This window comes from Ictidomys tridecemlineatus, chromosome 4 (assembly GCF_052094955.1).
Source record: "Ictidomys tridecemlineatus isolate mIctTri1 chromosome 4, mIctTri1.hap1, whole genome shotgun sequence".
NCBI classification, from domain to species: Eukaryota; Metazoa; Chordata; class Mammalia; order Rodentia; family Sciuridae; genus Ictidomys; species Ictidomys tridecemlineatus.
Genome location: NC_135480.1, coordinates 194,914,361 through 194,942,038, shown reverse-complemented (window position 1 = coordinate 194,942,038; position 27,678 = coordinate 194,914,361).

The window sequence follows — 27,678 nt, the reverse complement described above, 5'->3', positions numbered from 1 at the left end:
TCAGCTTCAGATTTCAGACATATCTGTCTGAGACTCCAAGGACTGTGGGGAGCATCAAAGTTACTTCTTAAGCCTTTAAAGAAATGAGAAGTCCATGGGCCATGAATTTGATTACAAATAAAGAAATTTTCCAAAGTCCTCTGAATTAAAGGGTAGATGCAGGGTGGATATAAGCTATAAATGATAAATTGACAGATATAGTCTTAAGGATTATTTAAGATCATCTTCTCCAAAGGCCTAGGATATTAGTTAAAACAATGAGGACTGCCTGGATTCAGGTCTCAGATCCATTACTTTGTAAATGTGTGGTCTTGGGTTAAGTTCACTTGACTTACAATGTTTCTTTTCCATTATTTTTAACAAAAATGCTGACAAAATAAGAAACTTTGCACTTAGAAATTTTTAAAGGAATTATTCATAAATAGTGAATACAATTTAACATAATAGTCATAAAACACAAAATGCTACAGTTTATTTATCCATAATAAACTTCCAAAGGACACCTTGATTATTCCCACGTTTGGGCGATTATGAATTAAACTTCTATTGAGATCTTATGTGCAAGCCTTTGTGTGAATGTATTTTCAACTCCCCTGGGTAAATACAAGGAGCATGTTTGTTGGATCATATGATGAGTATGTTTCAGCTTTACACAATCTGCCTGTTTTCCAAAGTGGCTGTACCATTTTGTATTACTTTCAGCCCTGAATGGCAGTTTCCACTGTTCTACATGCTCACCAGCATTTGGTATCTTCAGTATTTCAGAGGAGGTCTGTATTAATAGATGTGTAGTGGTAACACATTGTATTAATTTGCATTTCTCTGATTCTATATGATGTAGATCATCTCTTTTTATGCTTACTTGCTGTCTGTACACTTTGGGTAAGGTTTCTGCTAACACCTTTGGCCCACTTGGATGGCGTTGTTTGTTTTAATATCATTGAATTTTAAGATTTCTTTATTTATTTTAAATAATAATCCTTTTCAGACTGGTCTTTTGTAAGCATTTTATCTTAGTTTGTGGCTTGTAATCTCATTATCTTAACAACATCTCTTACAAAGCTAAAAATTTTTTTATTTTAATAAAATTCAGATTCTCAATCATTTCTTTCTTTCAGGACTAAACCATCAATTAAAACCAAGATCATTTAGGTTTTAATCTACCTTATATCGTCTGAAAGTTTTTATTTACACTTAGGTATATGTTTTATTTTGAATTGATTTTTGTAAAACATATAAAATATTTCTTTAGACTATTCATTTAAAATTCACCTAATTATATGTATGTATGAATATATCACAATGAATCCCACTATTATATATAATTACAATGCAACAATAAAAATTAATTAAAATAAGCCCAAGAAATGAAGTCAATAATAAGATATATATATTATTGTTAACAAGTAGGATTATAAATAAAATAAATTATATTTTAATGGAGAGAAATACATTTTACATACATAAGAACACTACTCATATGAACAGATGAACATTATAGAACCTGGTAAAAACCAGATACATTATGTATTTTGTACCTAATGCATACAATATAAAATATTTTATAACTAATATTTAAGGCATTATTGACCATAAAAATATCTTGAATGGTTGTTTATATTTCTTACATCTTCCTAAAAAGTAAGAGCTGATAACAAATCTATTATTTTATCATTTTTTATACTGAAGTACAGTTAGAATCCATCTTCCTTCATAAAACTAGATTCTGCTCACTCTCTTTGCTATCCAGAATGTAAATTTTACTTCCCCTGGTGTGCCTTACTACATTTCAATGAAAACATTGTGAGTCTCATGCTTCATTTTCTGATAATTATCTGAGTATCTCTTCTTATATCATCTATTTATTAATCGGTGGTCATTATTTTCCTCTTACCACTTTTTCATCTATATAATATCACTTCTTCCCCTGAAGGTCTCTACATACTTTCCAGGATATTGTTTTTTGAACTTAGCTGACATTCTTAAGATTACCCCTAGTTTGCTTTTAAATGCATTTTCTTTTTTTTTAAATAGGACATTAAAATTCAAGATGTCTTGTAGCAAGTCCTCCTGTAATTAAAAGACAGACGTGTGTCTGGATGTTTTAGTAGAGAGGGAAAGGAAAAAAAATCAGGAAACAGCTGTAGTTCAGAAAGGAGCAAGCCTGCTCTGTCCATGGTGCTGAATGTGATTTTTCCCTAAGTATGGCAAAGCATTAATGGCTTCTACAAGAATCCAAATAGAATTTGATTTCTACAAACCACATGAGCCAGGCTGGAATGTATCACAGAAAACTGAAAGCATATAGTTTAAAAGCAGAGCATGTGTCATAATATTAAAATATATGTGACCGTTTTATTCATTGTTTTTTCTCCATAATTGGAAATGTTTTTAAGTAATACAAACAGATACACTTGACTTCCATCATTTAAGCTAAATGTTTCTTTATGAGTATTCAATGTTCAAATTTTCTTCCATGAATTAAAATTGAACCAGAGTTCCTCAGCTTGTCAGACTAACTGGTCAAAATAAGAAATTGTATTTATTTCCAAGACATTTTTTTTTGAGGACACAGTATGTACAATTTCTTATACCATATGTTTTTTGCACATTTTAAAATGTTATATACATTTAATAATAATTTTTAAATCATATGCTTTTGTGGTGAAAGCATTTGATAGCAATATTCTTAAACCTACATACAGCTACTTGGTCATTGATGAATAAAGGGATATGAAATTCTGAGTGTGGGACTAATAAGGCTCTGACTTGAGCACTGAAGCCCACTATGAAAGAGACTATTTTAAAACCTATGCTAGTACTTTCCCCAATGCTAGATAATCCTATCAGGATCTAGGGGCATAGAAAGACAGAATGGAGAGGAAGATTTAAATCCAATTGAATGCATGGAATTTGTCTGCAAAAGGGCAGATAAGGCATATGGATGCTCCAGTGAGATCAAATGGCTTAAGGAATGTTTGATGACTGTTGCTGCATTACCCATGGGCTCTTTCACTTTGAATTATTCCACTATGAAATACTCATCTTCTGGCTGCAGAGAGAGAATGACAGAGAGAAAAGAAACATCTTTGCCTTGTCTAAATTTTGTGGAGAAGCTGTCACACATAGAGTAGTCTTGTCTCCTCTCATTTGTGTTAACAGGCCCTAAATCACTCTTTCAATTCAGTGTCTCCCACCATGGAGACCACAGCACTTGGTTCCTCTATGACTCCTTTGTCACCTTGGCCTCCTGTGAAATGTTTCAGTAGATGTATTGTAATGATTTGCATAAATGTTCCCTCCCAAATATCCCACTAAATGTTAACTTCTGGACACATGCACACTCACTGTCTACCAAACTAACAAGAATTCAGGAGTAGCATTGCCAGTAACGGTCTCATTAAATCTGAATGTGCTAATTAACATCTAGCAGTATTAATATGTGGGAATTGACTTCTGAGAACCTTACAATTAACACCTTCAGCCAGGCAGGGGGTTGTGAGCAAGTATATTCTTTGGACTTTACAGCCTGACCTTTTCTTGCATCTTATGGGCTCATTTTTATCAAGTGACTCTTCCCATTATTGAGGGTGAGTGCTTAAGTCACGTAACTGTATATCAGTATTCCAAATCACCTTTTTATTAAGTCTGGTTGACTTAATAAATACAAGAAGAAAAAGACAGGGCAGGATTTATCTTCCAGTGATTCTCAATGAGGGAGAGTTTTGGCAACAGTGGCAGGGTTATTCCAGGTTAAACTGAACCATCCATGCATTGCAGGGAATTTAGTATCACTGGTTCCCTGGTGCTAACTTCTTATGGAACACACTGGAATAAAAATGAAAAAAAAAACATGCCCACATATTTCCATGTGCTTTTAGAAATTTGCTACTTTAAGTAGAGTTATTGATAATGCCCCATTGCAGTAATTTATTTTACTTACCTAATCAAATATCTCTTATCATTAGGACTGAAGTGTCCTGGATTTAATTCTCAGGTTCTCTTGGGCACATGGGAGTCACATATAGTGGTTGGCAGTTTGGAAAGAAGGAATCAGTTGAAAATACTGCCTGGATAATTAGATAGGAGTGGTTTTAATTTTTTAATTTACTAGATGCATGTAATAGAATCTGTGCTACCTAGACTCAGGGTTATTTTTCTCTTTAGTTTATCTTATGTCTGTGAGGGAAATATCATAGAATTCCAAAAACTACTACAAATAAAGATATGTTCATGGCTTAATGAATTGTTGGAGTCCATGCTGGAAGAATATTATTTGAAGTCAGGAATAGGTGGGGCTTTTATTTGTTTGTTTTGTTTCCTTTATTGTTTCAAAGTTAAATCACACAAGTTGACGAATGCCTCCTGTATGCTGTTTGTTCAAGCCAGTTGCCATCAGAAGTCACTTTTAGATAAAAAAAAAAAAGCACTTCATAATGGATCTGAAAGGAGCTTATGCTATCAAGTTCTTAAAAGACAGTTGTGCAGCCCTAGGCATGATTGGCACAACTAGTGGGTGCTCTCTAGAGATCCCCCAAGGATTCAATAAATGGAATAAATGGGCAATGGAGAATGAAGTGAGTTGGAAAAGTGTCTGGTTGACTTAATAAATACTAGAAGACAGGGCAGTATTTAACTTCCAAAAATAATCCTGGGTATACACATACATGCATGCATTAGTGCATTTATACACACACACATATATGCACAATTCATTCTCTCCTTTGCTTTAAATTTATCAAGCTTTCTTGGAGTTTATTCTGACAGTGAGTTGACCTACCTTGACTTCAAGTGTAGTTAAAGAAAACCCTACCTTATCCAGAGCATAATTTGTCTCTATGTCTGTTTCTGTAAGAGGCCACATCTCTAGGGTTTGACAGTCACCCAAAGAGAGAGAAGACAGCCTCAGGGTTCTCAGGCTGAAATTGCTTTCACTTAGAACTATTTATCAATGTGCTTACTCCACTTTCTCGGCTTTTTTCCTTCTGTGGCTTACTTTTTGCAATGCAAATACCTTCAAACTACCCCTGGAAAATATGAATGTCCAAATTTGATGCACTCATATGCTAACCTGAGGCCTTGTGTCATTTAATTAGTATGTAATTGGAGCAACCAATATTTGTTGAACAACTATTTGGTACTAAATACTTAAGAGCCACAATCTAATTTAATTATCATAATAAACCCATGAGGTAAGTGTTAGTATAATTTTTATTTTCCAGTGGAAGGAATTAAGATACACAGAAGGCACTAATGATGATAAAAATTCAGTCATAATTAAAGGTAGAAACAGAGTTCATTGAGTTTTTCCTGGTGCCAAAAAAAAAAAAAAATCTGCCTCCCTCAGGAACTAAGCTCTGAGTTGTAACTTTCTTCTCTCATTTCTATGATGCTCATGGATCTCCACATTAAATGCAGAACCATACTCAATTATCAAAGCACAGTGTCTTAATAAACATTTCTTGCTCATTCTTGGCCATTTTATGAAATTAAAATAAGTTCTTATTTCTAATGGTTCTAAGTCACTTACATCCAATCTTTTTATTTATAAGGAATTATCAATACAGCCACTGAGCTTATCTGTAACTCATAATCTTCAGCTAAGTAATCCTGAGACCGGCAGTCTTGGCTCAGCCCTCTCACCACATGCCAGTCAATTTACCGAAGTCAGTATTTTGAAAGCTGTGGATTCCAGTTATTCTTCCTTCTTATCCTCAACATTTACAGTGTTGTAATGTTATGTACAGTTTGTCTGGCACGGATATGGAGATGGCAGGGAGCTCTCCTGGGAATGAATGACGGAATTCACAACTCTGGACTGCCCAGGGTAAGATTAATATTTAACAAAATATAAATATTAATAATGGAAATTCAAATACTATTGTCAAGGTACATTTTTTATAGTAATTAGATATTTATAGAAAACTTTTAAATCTTATCTTTTCATTAAATATCCTATTTTTATCTGGGTGAGTCCAATCTAATCACATGGATCCTTAAAAGTAGAGACTATTTCCTGACCAGTAGGAAGGTGGTGTGACTATGGAGGAGCCATCAGAGAGAAGCAGCACTGCTGACTTTACAGAGGGAAGAAGGGAGCCAGGAATCAAGGAATAGAGGTGACTTCTAGAAGCTGGGAAAATAAGGAAGCAGGTGTCCCCTAGGCCATTTGGAAAAAATACAGCCTTGTACATACCTATATTTTAACCCAGTAAGAATTAGTTCTGCCTGAAAACCTCCCAAACTACAGAAGAGCACACTGTGTTAATTTATACTATAAAGATTGTGTGTGTGTGTGTGTGTGTGTGTTTAGTAGAAATTAGAGAAGTCTAATATGCATGATTGTTTAGACATCTAGACTAGTCACAATATATGGTAGATTACCTCATCTGCCCCTCCATGGATGTATTTATCTTTACTGTTTGACAGGTGCTACCTAAATGACTGGGTCCACCCCAGTTCCTGAGCAAAGCAAGTGAGTAATGATCTCACAGCCATGGCTTGATGGTTGTAAGGTTATGGTTATAGGCTTAAATTCAAATCCAAACCATAGACATTCCCACATTGTCCAAGAGTGCCACAGTATATAAGATTCTACTTCTTGATTTATTGAATTAATGTAACAAATGTTTATTTTATATCTATGTATCATTGTCATGCTGATTCCAGAGGCGCAGTAGTGAATAGTGGAAAAAATCTACTCACGTGAGGTTTATGCTTTAGAATATGGGTAATGCTTTTGTATCATGAATCAATTCTTCTTCATCACAATTTTTTATATTTTTTTAATAAAACAGACATAATCATTGATTTCTCTACTGTCAGTGTTATTTTTATGCTCCAATAGCAGAATGGAACAGTAACATCACAGATTATATAGCCCACAAAGTCTGTCGTATGTATCATCTAGCCCTATTCATAAAAAGTTTGCCAGTCCTTGGTCTAGAGAGAAGACTAAAAGAGCAAAACATACAAAGAATTTTATAAGCAAGTACAGGTTGCTTGGACACATCCTAGAATGTGGGAATAACTTCTTACTTGGTCTGACATAACCAATGCTTGAGTTACAGGTCAGTTCCCTGGATTGGTATTCACTGCTTTCATTTTTGCCAGATCCTCCTTCACATCCACAAAATGAAAACAGGCAAACAAGGACACAAACCAAAAAGACTTAACTAGACTTTAAGTCCTGGTTAACTTCCAAGCTATTGATGGCAATAAAACATGATCTCAATGTTATATTTCTAAAATGGTCATAGACCAACACTTGAATGAGCCCCACCAAGTCCAGCTCAGAATAGCAAAATTGACTAGCTAACTCTAGACCCACAAACAAAAATTAATGTTTACTTTTAAACTTCTTTTTTTTTGTACTAAGTACTAAATAAATGGAAGCGCCTGCCTTCCCCACCACTGCCACCTGTGTAATATAAATACCAGCAGGTGTCAATTGAGAATGTTCTTATTATTACACTGGTTGGGGGGATGTTTTATCTTTCCTAGGTTTTGAGGTGAAAGCATGCTAAACACAAGCATGCATGTGCATGCACACACACACACACTCACACACACACATACACACTCACACGACTAAATGAACGTGGGTCCTTCTGTGTTCATTCTTAAAAAAACACCTGTCTTTTGTAGTCTAAGGGGCTCTCACCAAAGTCACTTCTCTGTCCCTTTTTCTCCTGTCCTCAGGTACCCACCCTCCTTTGCTCAGCAGAGCTGAGCTATCTACATTGTGTCAGGGTCAGTGCAGACTGGCTGCTGAAGTAGGTCTGGAGATGGTTTCCAAAGAGACGTGTTATTAAAGAAACAATGCCTTTGTGTCCGCAGCAGGGCTAAGTGCTGTTTATTTCCAGATGCGCTCCTGGAACACAGGGGAGGGAGTGCAGCTGCACGTCATTCACAGAGTGGCTGAAACAGGATGGGGGGGCCGTGCTCAGAGGAAATGACCAAGCTCATTGAGGACTGGGGACATGATGCAATTTTCTGTCCCTAAAAGAAATGAGTTTCCTCCTTCATGGGTCTGCACCTGCTCCAAACTTCAACACTCTTGTTTATATGAAGGACACCATTCATTTCCCCTTTACCTGATCATCTAAGCTTTAAGAATTTTATGTTTTTAACTTCATCATATACATGTCTTCCCTGCTTCATCTTCTCACCTTCATATCGACTGAAATAGTCGTGGCAAATGGCACAGAACACAGGCTCTGGAGGAAACTGCTTCAGTTAGAATTCTGTTTTGAAAACGCAGCCTCCATTTGTCCTTGGACGATTCTCTTCCTTCAAGATTTCTTTCATTACAGTAGTCGATTTTTAAAAATCCTAATTCTATTCTAGGTGTATTTTGTAAACGAAATAACCCAGAATTGAGTTTATCTTAGTGCAAGCACTCAGAGAATATTTATTCTTATTCTATCATCTTATTGATATTATTACCATTATATATTCCTATTGTTATTGTTATTACTACCCTGGCTGAGTTCTGGGATTTGTTAAATACCTCGCATCTGTTGTATTTGTCTATTCTGAGTCCACTGTCCCAGTACTCATCATGCAAATTACTTCTTTGTCCTCCCAACTGGCCTTATCAGTTTCTCTCTCTTCCATCTGATCTTTTCTTACCAGCCCATTATTTCTTCTAGGATAACTCTCACTCCTCAAAACACTGTGTACCAATAAGGTGCCACAATCAGTGGCTTAAACAACAAAATCTGATTTCTGCCAGTTCTGTAGCTCTCCAGGTATGAGGAGGGTCATGCTCCCTTTGACATCTGTAGAAAAATACCCCCTTGGCTCTTTCTATCTCCTGGGAGTTTGCTAGCAACCTTTGACTTGAAGCTATATCACTCAATCCTCTATCATTACATGGTGCTCTTGCAATGCCTTTCTCTCCACATGACCATCTTCTTAGAAGGACACTAAACAAAATAGAAGAGGGGTCCACCCTAGCAGTATAAACTAATTACATCTGCAGTAATCCTATTTCCAAATATGGTGGGTTAATACACTGATTGGGATAAGGCTCTCATAACCCAATCATTTTATCTGTAAACTTTCTTGCCTTGTCACATACATGAGCTTTTGAAGGACATTGCATATCTCAATCATAACACCATAATTACTATATAAAACAAGGGATATTAAGAATGGTGAGAACATTTTTTTTATTTTAGTATGGATAGGAGTATGAGTGAGATATTTTTTCCACAAATGTTTTTGTCACTTTTTTTATAGTATAAATATGTAAAAAATATCTTTCTCTTTTCCCAATTTTCTATAATGTACTTCTGGTATTATGTGTCAGGAAATTAGAGGGGGAAGCAAAATGTATGGACCAATATCTCAGCTTCACTACTCACTGCTTATTTGAAAAGTTCTACCTTCTTTAGTCTCAGTTTTACCACCTGTAAAGTGATGATTAATACAATTGATCTAGGCCACACACAAAAGCCTGTTTTTCTTAACTTAAATAAATAGTGTATATCCTATGTTTACAGACTAACCTTCTAAGGCTATTCTTTATGTCCTCAATGAATATATCTACTTCCATTTTTATACATATGAAAAAACACCCCCTTATTGTCATAGAAACACTCTTTTTCCATTTTGAGAATGTCATTGGGATAAATACATTGAATTCTGATGGGTTAGACTTGGCTTCTGTGGTAGGGAGACAATATAGAACAATTAAGACTATGATAAATGAGATTAAGTATCTTTCACTAAAAGATAAAGTGATTGCTCATCTCTAGTTCATAATTGCTAAGCCAGAATGTTGGATCAGAGGTTCTGAATCTTCCTATTCCTTAGGAGAAACTAAATATATATATATATATATATATATATAAACTGCAAAAAATATTTTAGCAACTCAAATCATAATACAAAGGAAACTAAGTCTTGGCAAACACATATTTGGGATAAATCCAGTCTTTGGACTATGAATGGGCAATCTTGGACTAGACAGAGGAGATATAAAGGCTTTTAGTTCTGAGACTGATTAGAATTGAATTATCCATTATGTTCTCAATATCTAGAAGGGAATGTAAATTGAACAAACTTTGTTATTGTTACCCAGCATCCATTCACTCTCTTTTTGTAAGAATCTCAGATTTTATCAGAAGGGGAAATCTTTCCTCCTCTTTCCATCTACAAGGTCTGCTGGAACTAAGTGTCTCTTTAAGGATGGCTTAAGGAAATCAAGTGCTGTGTCCCCTGGCAAGATATTACATGACTCAACTCACACCAATCAAAGGCATAAACTAAATGCTGAGATTTTTTTTTTTAAAGCTATAAGGAAAACAGGCTCAGCTTTTTTCTCTATCCTATAGGAACTAAGAAAGATGTATTGGAAGCACTATTTAAATCATAGGACTACAAAAACTCTTAAGACAATAGAATCACAACAGAAGATGCAGAAACAAAAGATTAGGAGGAAAATAATGGGGTCTTACCCTAATTTTGTGCCCCGATAGCAAGTATAGTCTAAAACTACTAACCCTGGACTATCACAAGATCCATTAAATATTTTTAACCCTAATTAATTTGCATCTGGGCTTCTGTTAATGGCAAACAAAAATACAAACTAACATATGATAGGAATTGGGGTAAAGTGGGCTAACCTCCATAGTCATTCTGAATTTTCTCATTGCTTAAACACACACACACACATACACGCACACACACACACACCACACCACAATAATATGCATGTGCACCCTCTAAGATGCTGGATGTCTTTCCTAAAGCATGGCTAGGCATAATGTCACCAAGTCACCGTGTCCCAACACCATTTCCAGATGTTACTTTTTTTGCATTAACATCATCAGCACCTTCTCCTTTTACAGTGGAAAAAGCAATGTTATTTTTCTTTCATCCCTGTTGCCATATTCCCCTGCGGAACCATTTCAATTTAGTGAAGTAGAGAGGGACCCGGCGCTTGCTTCTACCGTTATGAATGTGGTGCTTGAAATGCCAGAGTCAATGACATGAGACGCAGGGCTTCATTACTCCTGGGCTCACCCAGACTCAGGCTTCCCAGGACCCAGAGATAGCTTGCTGCCAGGAAGATATATTTGAATTTTAATGTGTCAAGTCTCTCTTCCAGTACTTTCTATGTCGGAGGCTGCAAATAGCTTTTAGAAATCTTTTGAACATCCTGGTGACTCAGCTCTCTACCTTCTATGACTGCCTGACACTAAATTGAAAAATTGTATGTGTGTGTGTGTGTGTGTGTGTGTGTGTGTGTGTGTATCTATCTCCAAGCTGTTAGAGTAAGTGAAGGAATGTGTTGTCTAGGGAAGAGCATGAATCTACAAACAATATCCAACACCTATGGACCACGCAAAGAGACGGTTCTCCCTTTAGATGAAACAACACAGAGAAGGGATGAGCCCAGATTTGGACTCTGAAGGCCGGGTTTGAAGTTCAGCTCTACCTTTTCCTAAATCAATAGATCAGATGTTACTGCAGAGCCTTTTTCTAACTTCAGTGTTCTCATGAAATGGAAATGGTTATGCTAGCTCTGTATTTTGTTCAATTGGGAGTTGGTAATAATTAACTCATTTTGCAATGTAGAATTAGGACTAAGAAGGGAGAATTTACTCACTTCTTCAATAAATATTTAAAATATCCTGTAGCAGTTAAAAAAAAAACAAATCAACAATATCAGCATCTGAAGTCAGGATGCCTAGAATCAAATTCTTGCGCCAGCCTTTAATAACTTTATGATCAAGAGTTTAATTTGTTCAGCTTCCCTCTCCTTGTCTGTATGAGGACGTACCTCACAGGGTTATAGTGAGGATTTTATGAGATTAGAACTGTAACATTTCTCAGGACAGTATCATCACCTGTAAGCACCTGGCAAGGGCTAGCTGTGCTTGCTATTAGCAACACTGCCTTCTGCAGTATCTGTGGACACAGTGCTAGACACAAGACAATAGGACACAGAAACTTTGAGATGACATTTTGAACTTGTTTGGGACCAGCTGAGTTTCCCATCTAGCTCCAAGAATTTGGGCAGATCACATTATCTCGCTTTATCTTGGTTTTCTCACACGTAAAATTGGACTGTTAATAGCACACAACTTGTATGGAAGATACAAAGATTATAAAATAATTGTTGCATGTAAATCACCAAGGGAATCTAATATATATAAAAAGATCACTCAGTTTTTCTCTTCACCATTATCATTATTGAAAACAATGTCTTTTACAAGATAATATAAGAAATCAGAAGCATAAATGTTCGTATCACTACATGAAAAGCTGTTGATCAGTTCAACCTCCAATTCGTGTCTGATTCCAAAATCCATTCTTGCCATTACACCATATTGTCTCTCTTTTTAAGAAGATGCACATCAGAGCAAAGCCAAAGGCAATTTTAGATTTCTTTTACTGTCATTTCAAACATATCATTGCAGCGTGTCATATCACTTTTGAAATGTATATATATATATATATTTTTTAAAGAAACAAAAAATAGCTACGATAACCACCAACTGCTTGCAAAGTAAATTGTGCTAACCCCTCTGCTCCCCATTTGCAAACATATTTGGATTACATCTGGAACAAAATCATTAGTGGCAGGAAGACAGATGTTCTTCAAAGTTCGGGTGTGCGTGCAGACATCGAATATTGATGTAGATGTTATTTACTCATTTGATTCTTTACTCTTTTCCAAAAAGATGGATGTTGAGCTTTTTCAAGATTTATTTCTTCTTTCTTTGGTTCCCAAGGTGACAAATCAAAGTTCACCCCAGGAACTTGCAAAGTATATCATGGTGGGAGAAATCCGTCAGACGTGGAATAATATTAATAACTGGCATTGTGCAGTTGTCAATCAGCATAGAGTCTTTTCTCAGAAATAATTTAAGAATCTTCCTCAAACCAAAGCAGTATGTATATAGCAATGGAAAAGTAATGCATGTTGCTATAGATGGACTGACAAAGCAAATTTTTCTTTAGATTTCAATTTTAAATTTAATTCATTAAAGTAAAATAAAAATGTTACCAGGCTTATTTTGAAGGCATATACTTAAGAGAGAATATATGCAATATGATCATCTTTCAACAGAGAAAGCTCATTAAGATGATACAAAGAAAGAGGAAATTTGATAAAGATAGAAGAATATGAGGCAATGACCTTGAGCTATACCTATTTAGACTGCTATCAAATCCTCACACCTATTTAATGAGAGGTATTGGAATTTGTTTCCCCCTGAGAGAGTGAACTACAGAAAGTCATATGTATATATAAAAGATAAATTATTATTTTTACTGTACATCAATAAAATATATTAATACATAGTATTATGTCACATTGCTAATGCACACTAATACATATTATTAATTAGTAATTATATGATAGTTATTAAAACTAATAAATATATTAATGTATAATTAATATACATTATTTTTAGCAGATATATTATTTTCAATAGAAACATTGTAGTTATATTGCTAGGTCAAGCCCATTTTCAGAATGCCATATGAACATCTTTGTGGACACTAATCAATCAATGTGACCTCCGCGGCTCTTCAATTTCTATAATGAAGAACTGATTCAAGTTCAAATAATCAAATATTTTGAAATAAATGGAATATTTCCCTACCAAATTCACTGTTTGAAATCATGCCCCTGGATGTGATGGTATTAGAAGCTGGGATCCTTGGGATAACATTGGATCCTGAGCGTGAAGCTATCATGAACATGGTGAGTGCCCTTGTTAAAGAGACCCTGGGGAGTTTTCTTACTGTCCTGCTATATGAGAGTGAGGGAGATGTAGAAGGGTGTAGGCAGTCAAAGCAAGATGGTAAGTAAGGTATTCTGGGTCAGAACCAGACTTAAGGAACATGGAGAGGATCTTCCCATGAGGTCAACTTTTCTGCTGATAAAAATGCTCCTGGACAAAAACCAGGGACCCAATCACACAGACACTTCCAAACTCATACTCGTAAGTGGGAGGGATCCAATAGAAAAACTAAAATAGACCTGTGGACACAGGGGGCACCAATTAACAATAGTGAGATGAACATGGACAGGGAAGGAGATAAAGAAAGGAGGAAATTCTAGGCGCCCTAAAATGAACAAGCCAAAACCTTGCCACCAAACTTGTGCCTCCGGGACCCTTCTCTTTGGAGATGCCTGTTACTGCCACTTTTGCAGTAAACCTGCTGTTTACTTGCTATCTCTGTATGCTGTTCTTCAATTCTTTGCTGAGCAGAGACAATGAACCCAACACCCCTACACAGTAACAACAAAAGCACAGTAAGATGGCCGTTAGGGAACCAGAAAGAGGGCCCTCACCGACACCAAATCTACCAGCAGTTCATATTGGAGTTGCCAGTCTCCAGAACTGTGAGAATTCAGTGTTTCTTGCGGATTAAGTCACCTGGTCTATGGTATTTTGTTATAGCAGCCCAAACTCAGACAAAAGCCAAGCCATGTATTTGTATTTATTTTTCCATTATACATTACATATAACCTTTGCACAGTTTCTCATGCTGTCACTCAATTTGGGGCTTGCTTTCCACTCATATCTGCATGCCTAATGTATCCCCGTCTTAAAAATGCAGTCTAAACTTCAGCCCAGAGACAAAGCTTTCTCTACATATCTCATTTGAATTAGAACTTCCTTCATCTTTGTTCCCACAGCACTCGGTCTATTCCTATAATTTAAGATTTAGGGAATTGTATATGGATCCTTGGACACATGCTTATCTTTTATAGTCCTCTGTAACTTTCTAAAGAAAACAGGCCATGATTTATTCATCATAGTCAATGTGGCACATATCACTTAGTAGATATTAACAAAAAGCCTTATCTAGACAAAAAAATTACACATGTTTTTGGCTTTTGTCCTTTTATTCATGTTGTCTCTTACATCATCTACCCCAGTGCCTAATACATAACAGGAGCTAAATAAATAATAGGGGAACATTGATATTTAAATGTTAAACAAGAGAGTTTCCTTTGTTTCCCAAACCTTACTATTTTTTTTTCCAGTTCATCATGACCAATTCATAAAATGAGCCTTTTGAGATTTTGTTTATTTGTCTTTGACCTTCTCACATCTAGGTCCAAGGGTTCTTTTGTTCCCCAGAAAGATTTGTTGTGGTGAGGACAAAATAATGCCCTGAGGTGGCTAATTGTGTAATAAATGGAAGAACCTGGTTATTTTCAACCCCACCCTAGTGCCAAATGTTTTCTTTTGTAGCACATTGCACTCAAAACACAAAATAATTGTATTAACAGAGGACTTTGTGGGGGACAGGATGATTTTTTTATTTAAAGAAATGTTAATTTGCTATTAAATCTCTTGTTGAAAGACTATAATAGCTTAATGAACGCATTAAACATGTGCAAATTAGTTTTTTTAAAACACATTACTTAGTTTCAGATTGAAAGGGGGTGATACATCATAGTCATCTCCGTGGGAATTAATGAGGCATTAGGCCATCTCCTGTCATGGAGGCCAGACTTATGAACGATTTGCTGAATTGCACATTCGAACCTTGTCCTGTTCCCTCTTTCCACCCACCACATACATCTTCTCTGGGCCTCTTGCTTCTGCAGCCTGAGCTTTGGTACTTGAAATACAAATGTCAGCTCACCATCAGTTTGGAAGTGAAAAGTAGTCTATTGCAAGTGACAAATGTTGTTTACCATTACTAGAAAAGAGGGTGGAACAATGAGTGCATATATTAACATCACAGGGGATGGGTTTGGTAGTCATTCAATTGCCATCCTGCCCTGTGAAGACACATAACCTCTCTCCTTTTTCCTCAATCACCCACTCACTTTCAGACATCTACATTAAAATAAAGAGCCCAAGGCAAGGCAAGCTATCTTAACTATAATAAGTGGCAAGGTGTTCTCAACTCAACAGCTTTTGTCACCAGCTCTCAATCTCTCCTCATCACAAGCACAGCTTTCTCAGCCTGCATCTTTTGATATATTCACCTTATTCTGCAGCTCCCAAATCAGCAGTTCCAAACCTCCACGAAGAAGCAGCAGCATTTAAAATCCATCCATTTAAATCTATGACATAAACTATCTCTTACCCGCATTTATTTTTATAATTAGCAGGTATGACATTTAATTCTGTTTCAAGAATCTTTGATAAATTTTCACTGTGTCTTGAGATAATTGAAGGTGTCATGGCTTATTCAAAAATAAGGGATGGAAATCACCAGTATAGATATTAGATTAAGCATAGAAATAACATCTGTGCAGGACATGGAAGCATTATAACAATGTTAACAAGTACTTCTTTTACAGTAAAGTGATGTTTTACACTGGTTGGCTTCTTAAAGGGAATTTGTGTATGTGTGTGTGTGTGTGTGTGTGTGTGTGTGTGTGTGTGCGAGCACGAGCTTGGGTGCGGGTGTGTGTCTGTATTGCCCACCCCACAGAACATCATTTTTTCCTACCAATTTGGCTACAATAAAAAGACTTCAGGCACAAATCCATGCCTTTCACTAACCATGAAATTTGCTGATTCTCTTCCATGCCTATTTTCAACTCATGATTCACACTTAATGCTAGTTGGGTCCTCTTTCATTCCAGTGAAGTTTGGATGATTCACCTTCGGATTTGGAGTACATTCATTCTCTGTGGTTATCCTCATTCTTAAAAGAAGATGTGGGATAAGTATATCCATGATCATTATCAATCACATAATTAACATTAAGCTGAATAATCTCACACTTTTCATCCAAATGATGGGTGTCTTTGTTTCCTCCTTGGATAGACATATACTGTATTAGTTAACATCTGCTTGTGTTAAGCAGAAGAAGCTGATTACCTACATCATTAGATTAAAAAAATAAATAATTTTAGAATAAAAATGAGGTAGTTTACAGCATGCAAAACAGACATGTCAACCTTATACCTTAAGAATTTGGAGTCAGGGAAGACCCCAAAGACCTCAGTGACTGTAGCTCTTGGATTTTCTTTTAGGGCAATGGCTACATTTCTGAGATGCATAGAAATTGGATCTCGACAATGTGACTTGTGAATCCCAGGACTTGCATTTATACCTCCATCAAGAAACTTTGGCTAGGGAAAGAAGGTCTCTCAGTAGAAATGAAGAGCTAGGACCTATGGATTTTTACTGATGGTCTTGCAAGATACAAGAGAAGTTTAGACCTGCACCCCATTTGGAAACATTTTGAGAATGAATTTTTTCCACCAACAGCTTATAGCTTACCTCACCTCGTTCTCTGGCATCATGGATGTACTTTCTTCACTACCACATTTAATGTTCCAGAATAGTAGTGCCCAGTGGAAGGAATGTATTCCTGAAATCAGGAAACAAGTATTCATTGACCTTGGAAAATTCTATTTCTACTGTATTTTAATCCTCCATTCCCAATTAATACAAAAAAAAAAAGAAGAAGAAGAAGAAGAAGTACTGACATGTATTAGATAGGTATCAAGGCACTAAGGGACTTCTTACATCTATGAGACTTTGAAGATCAACTGATGATCCTTTTATTTTATTTGTTTATTTTTATATGGTGCCAAGGATCGAACCCAGTATGTCAGGCATGCTAGTCAAGCGCTCTACCACTGAGCCACAACCCCAGTCCCTGATGTTCCTTTTAGAGTGGCCTTTTACAAAAGAAGCTGGAGGTAATTAGAAAACACCTTTAACAGATCTTTGACTGAATAATAAATATTTCTGATTGGATGATAATAAAGCTAATGTCTAAATATTGTTTCCTTAGATTTTATTGATATATTTTTGTTTGCTCTTCTTATAAAATTCGACATGTACTCAATATAAAACTTTATAAAGCCAAAATGCACAAAATTAAAAAAAAATTTACTCCTGACTTACTTTGTTAACATATTAACACTGCCCTTATATTATTTCTACTTTCTGCATTGTCTTATAAATTTTATTTTTTCAAATTCCACTGTATGTTGAAGAACCCATAAATGAAAAAAGCTTTTCTAAAAATGTTTATTACTGCTATTTCTATTATACAATAATACTCTCATTTTATATATTCATCATAAATTCATTTGAATATGCAAAGCAGTTAAAAGAAAATCACCAAAAATCCACTCAGTGATAACAATATGGGATTTATTGCTTCAGGTTTATGTTTAAATAATTTTAATGTTGGCAGACCATTCTACTATATGTATATATTTTAGTCTAGTTAATAATTCCCTTTAGTTATACATTAGGCTTAATTTTGGTTTTCTTTTCAACAGCACCACAACAGTGCAATTAAGTGCTTTTAGTATTTTCTTTTCCAATAAATTTTCCAGTTAAAAAAAAATGAAATTCTGGGGCTGGGGTTATAACTCAGCGGTAGAACACTTGCCTCACATATGTGAGGCACTGGGTTTGATCCTCAGCACCACTTAAAAATAAATAAAATAAATAAAGATATTGAGTCCATCTTTAAAAAAAATTAAAAATGAAACTCTTTGTTAAGCATGGGTGTATTTCTAAGCTGCCTTTGGTTATTTATTCCCATATTTTTTCCAAACTTCCCATGTGTATTATCACATGGAATCCTTTCCATTGTACTATGAGGAAGGCAAGCAAGATAAGTGGGAAAGCTGAGACTCAGAGATTTCTGCTCAGAACACACAACACAGGAGCCCCACAGCCTAGCATTCATTCTTTTCAATCATGTTTAATCACAGATGTACTGCCAACACAGCAAGTGCGTAGTTCATCGTCTTCCTATTCTGTAGCCAGTGTTCGGTTAAATATTTTAGAAATGTGGTCATATAATCCTCACAGTAAACTTGTGTCATTGGCTTTATTGTCTCCTTTACAGATTATAGAGTAGAGGATTAGAGAGGTCAAGTAACTCCTTCAAAGACACAGAGCTAAGAAATGGAGGTAGGGTTCCGACTCTAATTGTGAAATTTATGCTTTTTCCCCATGCTCAGGTCACTAATAACAAAACTTGATAACCTTTGGTTATAGGCAATGTGTGAATGAGCCTTGCTGCCTCTAAGGGAGGAAGGGAGAGAGGGAGAGAGGGAGGGAGGGGGAGGGGGAGAGAGAGAGAGAATAAAAGCAAAGTCAGGGGACAAGTTTTAAGGACAGATGCAGAGTCTACAAAACTTAAATAGGAAAATTTTAAACCCAGAAGTTCTTCCCACTGCTGCACAGGAGACCAAGAGAAAAGGAGTGAGAGAGAGCAGGGGAGCAAAAAAATAGGAGACCTAGGAAGTGCTGTGCCAAGAATTGTTTAAAAAGTTGTGAAGGGAGAAATGGTGATTATGATACTTACCAGTTTCCTTGGTGTAAATATTCCCAAAAGGCAGCTTTCAATCTACCATCCATCCCAACACCAAGAGGGGTGATTGTGTACACACTTACATGATTAGATTTTCATGGATGCAATTCTGTTAGGTCTTAGAGGTGCAATTCTTACACTATAATATTTGTTTCAATGAAATATTAAATCTCTTGAACCTTTACATTATGCTTTATATCAGAAGGTGTGTTAAGCATTAGGGGAAATAAGTAAAAACCAGACATGGCTTAGACTTCACCTGAGGAGAGGGGAAAAAAACAAAATAAAATAAACTCTCAGGCTACTAGTGAGAAAGACATGTAAACAACTTAACATGATGTATGAGTAATAATAGAAGCGTATCCTAGGAACTGTGGTGATATATTAGCATATTAAAGTGATCAGCTCCACTCCAGAAGGCCATTTGACTCTTGTGCATTTTGGTCTATAAATTTTGCCCCATGTTGACATTATACAATCTACAGCAATCAAGAAAAATACTGTAAATAACCTGCACTGAGTAAATGAACTGTACAAAGATGTCTTGTATTTCAAGTCAGGGCTTTCTTCTGTCTCTTCACTTTTGCTGACAAACTTGTAACATAATGACATTCCCAGTGGCTCTTCTAACTGCATTAAGTTTGTAGATAAAGATAGGAACTATTTTTAGAAACTTTAAAAAAAATTGTCAAGGAAGGCTCTTTCATCATTTATTCATATGCAGGCTTTTTATTTTTTATTTATTAATGAAGTTTAGAAAAGGGTTCTTGTAGAGCATAAAGAGGCTTTCTTATAAAAATAAAATATGACTAATCCAGGCTCCAATGGTTCAGTCCCGACCTAGCGTTCACCTTTGAAATATACAGCCCTTCTCTGAGAAGCACAAAATAAAATTATCATTTGGATGTTACTGGATACTACTGGATCAGCAAGGCAATGGAGATAAATTCACAAGATGAAGATAATTAGGAAGAGTCTTACATATTTCACTTATTTGAAAAAATTAGGAGTATTTTTCATTCATCAGATATTTCTCGTTTGAGAAAGGACTCATAGAAACGTTTTAGAAAGACCTCAAGCAATGGAGCCTAAGGGTTCAATTAAACTAAATTACATTTCCCAAACTATGTGCTGGAAATTGAAAAAAAAATAATTTAGATAATTAATATGTGGCAGAGAAAAAAGAATACAAATAACTTTAGGAAAAAAAGTGCACTTTGGAACTCCTTTTTAGAGATTCACAACATGTTTAAGAGTAATAAAAGATCTGAAAAGTTTTGCAATTAGGAAACTAAAGTTGGTTAACACTATTTTCCAAATTGTTTAGTTTCAGGGACTTTTAAATGTAAGGCATTATTAATTTATGACACTTACCTGCATCCCATAAAATACCCAATTTGGATAAACATGAGGAAGAATATTGTTGAGGTTTTTCTAACATGAATGCTTTATCTTCATCAATTCCACATCCTATTAAGATAATGGCTCAACCAATACAAAATCACCTAGAGTCAAAGCAAAATTAATTGAGAGGCTACCAGGCTTTCTTACCTCCTGTTTCCAGCTAAGTCCAGCTCATTGTTCAGAGCTTTGCACAATCAACCCTTCAGAGAAATGTTTTTACCCAACATAGGTCTTTTAGGTTACTTATCATTAACTTGCATTCTTATCTGATTAATACATTAAACCTTTTTAGAGATGAAATGCATAAGAAAATAGTATATTCTTGCTAAAAGTTGCATTCACCATGGCTTTCCTGTGATGCTTCTTGCATTGCAGGTGTTTAATAAATATTTGCTGAATGCTTAACAATTGAAGAAACTCCTAGAAATTTAAGAATACAATCCATCTAAGTGCCTAAGTTCTAAACTGCACAAAATGTTTTGTTAATGAATTAGAAGAAAGCAATAAGTAAATATCTTTTTTGTTTGTTTGTTTGTTTGTAATTGGCAAAGTTGGCAAAGTGGGTAGGGTTTGATCAATCAAGGAAAAAAACAAGTTGCATCAGGATGAGTCAATGGACTGAATTCTTAAATCTGGTCTTTAATAAGGATAAATGGTTGGCTGACAGAAAATCCCAGTGAGACGTTACAGATGGGGAGCACAGAACTTGATAGGATGAGACAAACCAAAATGCAAGTTCAATAGGCATCAAGAGTGAGTTGTTGTGGACACAAATGTATGCTAACTTAGATTAAATTTAGAGGTATCAGGTTAAGATTTGAAAATGTTTTATATCATGATTTCATAGTATAGCTCTGAGTTGATCTTCTAGGATTTAAACTGTACAACTGCCACGTGCTAGGGGCATAACTTCAGGATAGTTACACAATCTTGTGCCTAGTTTCTTCTCTGTAATCTGAGAACCCACCTTAAAGTTGTAATAAATATAAAGAGATAAAGGAGTCAATAACTAGACCAGTTGTTCTCAATAAATTTAAGCTGTCTTCATTTTAATTGTAAGATCAGCATTATTAATGTTCTATTTTTTTTTTTTTTTTTTGAGTTTGCACAGCAAGAATCCACCAAAGGGGCCTAAGAAGGCAGTAGAGCGTATTCGTCATCAGGACATACTCTGGTGACAGGTAAAACTGGTTGGAAAGCCTTTGTATACTGTGTATTATTTGAGTGAGCTAAGACAAGTTGCATAATCTGTCTCTGACTTGACTTCTGAAAGAAGTGAATGGGTAGCCCCTGATGACCACTCAGTTCTGGGTCTGCTATACGTGCCCAAACACAACAACAGCAAGTAAACATTTCAGAGGAGAATGACAAGATTGTAGAACAGGAGAATCCAAGTAAGAAACCTAAGACAAGACCGACTTAGTACAGTGTACTCAGTGTTTTAGAATATTTGAGGGGCTAAAAAAAAATCCCACAATTTTGGGTCCCATCAAATTGGCATAGCCTACAGAGAAGCATATTTTAAATTCTGTATATTAAGAATTCTATATGCATAGTGTTTTTATATTAAGAAATGAAAATTTAAAGACTAATGATTTTAAGCACTTCATGTACCTTCCAAAAGTTACAGGGGGCCTTTTAATAAAATGACTTTTTTTTTTTAACTTCCAACGTTGTTTAAGATTAAACTGTAAAACAATGTGTTAAAATTGCCTCCAAACCTCTGTATCTACAGTCCTTAACATACCTTGAGTAGCTCCATGTTAATTTCCATTAGCTTCTAAGTGCTCCAATTCAATGGTCTTAATGTGAGAAAACACAGGGCTACGGGCTGAGAGAAGGATACTGATTTTGTTACCTTAAAGCAAATCTTCATATCACCATATATTGCTCATAAATAGCTACATATTCAAATATCTGCTATTGACACTGATTCATTGCCATGTTATCCCTGTATATTGTGCAAACTTTATAGAGCATCTTCCACTCTGGAAGTCTATGCAAATTGCATCAAAATGGCACATTTCTAAGGCAAGAAGGGGCAGCTACACTTAAGAACATTAAATCTCCCTTTAATTTGAATGGTAGGTTTTGTTGATATAGAGGCAAAAACAGAGAAAACCAAGGAAACAAAATGCAAATGTCAGGGCAGGATTTGCCCTTCACAAAGGGAGAAAGACAGCTTTTAAATGAAGACAGAAACCAGTGGGTGGAAACTCGTAATATTCTGCATATGATTTGCCTGAATCAGTATAATAAGCAAAGTATAATAGCAATATTGGTTATTTTCTTAAGGTATACCAGACACCAAGCTGCATTATCTTAATTCCATCTGCATTATCTTAATTTTTAATCATGGACCTGTCATGAAATAACTTAGAGTTTTGTTATTATTTCTAGGATGAGGCAACTGTGGTTCAGAGGGAGAAGTTGCCAAATATCACAAAGCTCAAACATGACACGGCCTGGATGCAATATCAGCCAGCTTTCAAAGTTTATCTTTTCAACTTAATGTCAGGCCACATCTTAAAGTTTCTTCCTGCTCACCCTGCTCCTTCTAAAAATTTTCTCTGCCCCCTCAAAACAAAACAACAACAACAAAGACAAAAAAAAAAAAGAAAAGAACGAACAAGAAAAAAAATTTCCATAGCATCCTTATTTTAGATAATCATCTCCTTTCTTTCTATACTACCATGCATATGTGCCCACCAAAATTTTAATTCTGCTATAAATTACAGCAGTATACAAGCTCTTTAAGTAATTTCTGCCCATCCAAATGGTGGACATTTAACTATTCTCTGTAGCTCCTGCAGGCCTAGTCTATAGAAGTAATACTAGAAAATAAAATAGTATAGAGAAATAACAATGTTATTCTTTGTAATATATAAATAATAGTTGATGCTTATTGAGAGATTACCAAGTGTCTGATCCTATTCTAAGCACTTTTCGTTCACTAATTCATTTAACATTCCAAGAAACCCGAGTAGTAGGTATAATTACCATATCCATTATGCAGAACTTTAAGTACCTTGCATACTTAATTACATGAACATGCCTTTTCTTATCTTTGTGCACTGCTATGATTTTAGTCAGTTTTGTTCACCTTTTTTCTTGCCTTTACCCTCTTCCAAACCACCATTCACAAGGGTCATCAATGATAAAAGCCAAGGTTATATTAGGCCATTCCTTGACCATCTGATGGTTTGTGGGAAAGAGGTCAAATTCCTTAGTTTGTGGGTTCAACCCTTTCTAATGTGGCTTTTCAGTCTCCCTTTGTGTTCATTTTTCTCTCTCATTTACCCTGTGCTCTAAATCATCTGGAAAGTCCACATCTCTGAATCATTTCCTTCATTCCAAAATATCCTATCTTGTGCTTTCTCACTGAAAAATAAGGGAATATTCTTCTGAAGCCCTGATCACCCCCGGGGTCAAACCACCCTCATCTCCTCTCTGGATAACTAAAATTGCATTCTAAGTGATTTTTCATTTTATCTTCCTAGAAGGGTCCCCAACTCTAGCCTAAAAGAATAGTTTTTAAAAGGAACTTCTTTCAACTCAAATCTGTGACTAGCAAATCACTACAGTCAGAATCCTATCCAAATCCATGAAGTTGCCCTCCGAAATCCCACAAGGCTTGGCTAATGCCCTTCATTTGACCTAGTCTTCAGTGTTCCTCTTGCTCCTTCACTTTTGCCTTTCTCACCGATGGCTCTTGCAAAGCCATGGACTCACTCACTGCCCTCACACTGTTGTCTCAGCAGTCTTCTACCTCCTTCCAGCCTGGATCTTTGGATAGTTCTGTCTCTCCCCATCTTTATTTATATCTCTGATGGAATGTTTGCAAACTGAACTTCTATGACCTCCTTCTTCTGAGGGCCCCTTCTCTTGCAGGCATTCCCTAATTTCTGACTGGTTTATCTTTATTCATAGCACCCCTGTCGTATGAAATTGCTGTATGTATTAATTTATGTACTTCTTTATAGGCTGCCTCCTCACTAATAAAAATCTAAGCTCCATTAGGTTCAGGGATTTGGACTGTTTTGTTCTTTGTTTTTCCTTAGCAAATAGAGCCAGGCACATTATAAGCACAAAATAAATATTTGTTAAATTTAATGAATGAATGCTCTTCTATGGCATTTTTCTCCTTAACCCTAAGAAAAAAAATGTGTTTTTTAGAAGTCACTTTCTCCCTGCTCAGTGAATAGCGTTGACTAACTCAGATACATTTTTAGGATTTGTCCTTACCAAACCTGATCATGTTTCATTTACTCAACCCCGTGTATCCCCACTTTCCTCCTCACATCATAGTCAATTAGTCTAAGGTTTTTAGTAATACTCTTTTGTTTATATATCCATGTATTTATGCTGTTATTTTGCAGTTAATATTTATATCTATGAAAATTTGTGGGTTTTTTTTCCTTTTGTTTCTTCTACTTTCTAAATCTCCTAACTTGCTTTGTGTACATCCAACCTGTGGGGTCTCAGGACTTTCTGGGTATCCATGATGGGCAGCTGACACGTTTTCCCTCATGCTACTTCCAACCAAACATGCAGTGTACCCACTCTCAATATGTGCTCAGAGAAGATATGCAGAAATGCACTATGCTTCATTGGGCTGGACATAGCTAGAATATTCTCCAGAAGGTAATACCCTCTATTCTACAACCAGTGGTGCAAAGTGGTTTCATGTTTCCATACCTCTGACAACATTTGCCATTACTGAGCTAATTTTTTTTTTCAAAGTTCTTTTTCATATTTTGACAGACACACTGTGGCCCAAAATACTTTATGTTATTAGGTCATAATTCGGTCATTCATTTTAGCCTATAGTCCCCAAGAGTAGAGTTACATTTATTTTTTGTATCCCAGTCTAGTCAAGAGTCTAATATAAAACATAAACTTGATGAAAATGTGTTGAATGAAAAGTAGGCTGTGTCCTATCAATTCACCACAGTTCTGTTTATAACATGCATTTACTCTAAACATTCTATGTGAAAAACGCTATTTCAGGTGATAATCATAGCATTTCTCCAACTCCATGAGTCAAAGTGTTTGCATTCCCATGGATACATGTGGAAGCAGAGGCTGAGGCAAGTTGAAACAATATAGTGGAGGTTTTTCACAAGACAGGCAGCATTGGACACTGGGTTTGATCCTGGGCCTCAGTGATTCCCAAATCAAACCCTGCCCACTCATATTTTGATTCTCATGATAATGAGATAAATGAGTCAACGGAAATTTGTTTTGATGTTGTTATATGAGTACCTTTTTCCTCCCTAGACATGACATATTTTAACTGTGCCATAAACCACAACTCATTAACTCTATGAGAGAATGATATCCCATGTCCAGGACATGTTTAAAGCCCTCTGTTTGCAATGATCTCTGGCATTTAGGGACACAAATTGTTTGTTTGTTTGTTTGTTTGTTTGTTCCCTGAGGAGTTCTTTTCTTAAAGGATATAAATTCAATTAGCCGTTAATCTGGACACAAAATCCTTGCCTATCCACAGGACATTAAATTGGAGGGCTTTTTAATGCCTGGTTGAAATTCGCAGCCAGTCCATGTGTATGTGTTAATTTCTGATTTTTACCCTTGATGCTGCACTAAATTCCGACAAATGATGATGAATAGGGAAAACAGAGTCTATCACCCTGGAACTCACTGAAGGACATGAGAGAGATGAAAAACTAGCAGAGATGATGTGACAGGTGGAACGTGAAAACTACAGAGACACTTAACCGGGCCCTGGGACAAGGGAGACTTGGGAGAAAATGATGGCGATCAAGAGAAACAAGACGAGAGTGGATAGAGAAGGTGGGATATGCTCTAAGAGAAGGAAAAGGACACGCACACACCCAGAAAGGAAACACTTCCCTGTACATTCAGGGAAGTGAGAGAAATAAAACAAGGGTGGAGAAGAGACTGGAAGAAGAAGGGTAAACTATTACGGTTAGGACCAGGCCACTGAGAGGGGCCAAGTTATGCAGACTCATCATAAAGCACTTGACATCTATAGATGAGGGCAATGCAGACCTAGAGGATACGGTTAGTCAAGCAAGGATATGGCTTGCTCATATGCCTGCTCCTGAAGCTCTTTTGGCAACACAGGAATCAGAAACTAGACGTGAGATTGGGGATGAGACTTGATATTAATGGTAAAAATATCATTTAGAGGCAATTGTCATGATCCAAGGGAATGATGATGATATTATGGGCAAGAACACAGGCATTATGGATGGAGACAGGATAGATTATAAAAATCTGAAATATATTATGAATATAATTATAATTATATACAGGACAATATATAATATACACATTCTCTCTCTTTCTATCTATCTATCTATCTATCTATCTATCTATCTATCTATCTATCTATATATGTAAAACATTAGTGATATGGAGGCAGCCTAGGAATAGGACCAGCTCTCAGGATCAATCCATTCATATGCTACTTGAGAAGGTGGGTTTCCTGCTGCTCTCTCTGTGATGAGCATTGTGCAATGGCCTTTCAGCTGACCAGCTTCTAGAAGAAAAAAGCACAACATGTACTTAGGACCAAAGAAAGGGGAGACAATTAAATTAAATTTCCTTGTGTCTCAGCTTTCATTTAACTTTTTACTGAGCCTGAGTCCATGATTCCTGAGCTTCTGAAAGTTTGATCCTGGCTTCTCATCCTTCCTAGCTCAAATCAACAAAGCAAATGGCCAGTAAAAGTGAGCAGTCCTTAGTTGGAAAGGATTAGCAAGACAGCTGTTGCAGAGTCTCCACTTTCTTGGTTCTGGATCTGTCTGTGGAGTGACTGGCACTAACACCACATCAGGGCCTCTCCCTCCGATCCACTCTCCTCACAGTAGGGAGAAGGAGTTATTTGATCAGAGGGTTTGATAGAGGAAATACAACACACAGGTCTGAGCCAGGCCTCTCAACTCCTCTGCCTCTGTGTTATTTTCCATCATCTGCAAAATGGCACGTGTAACTTTT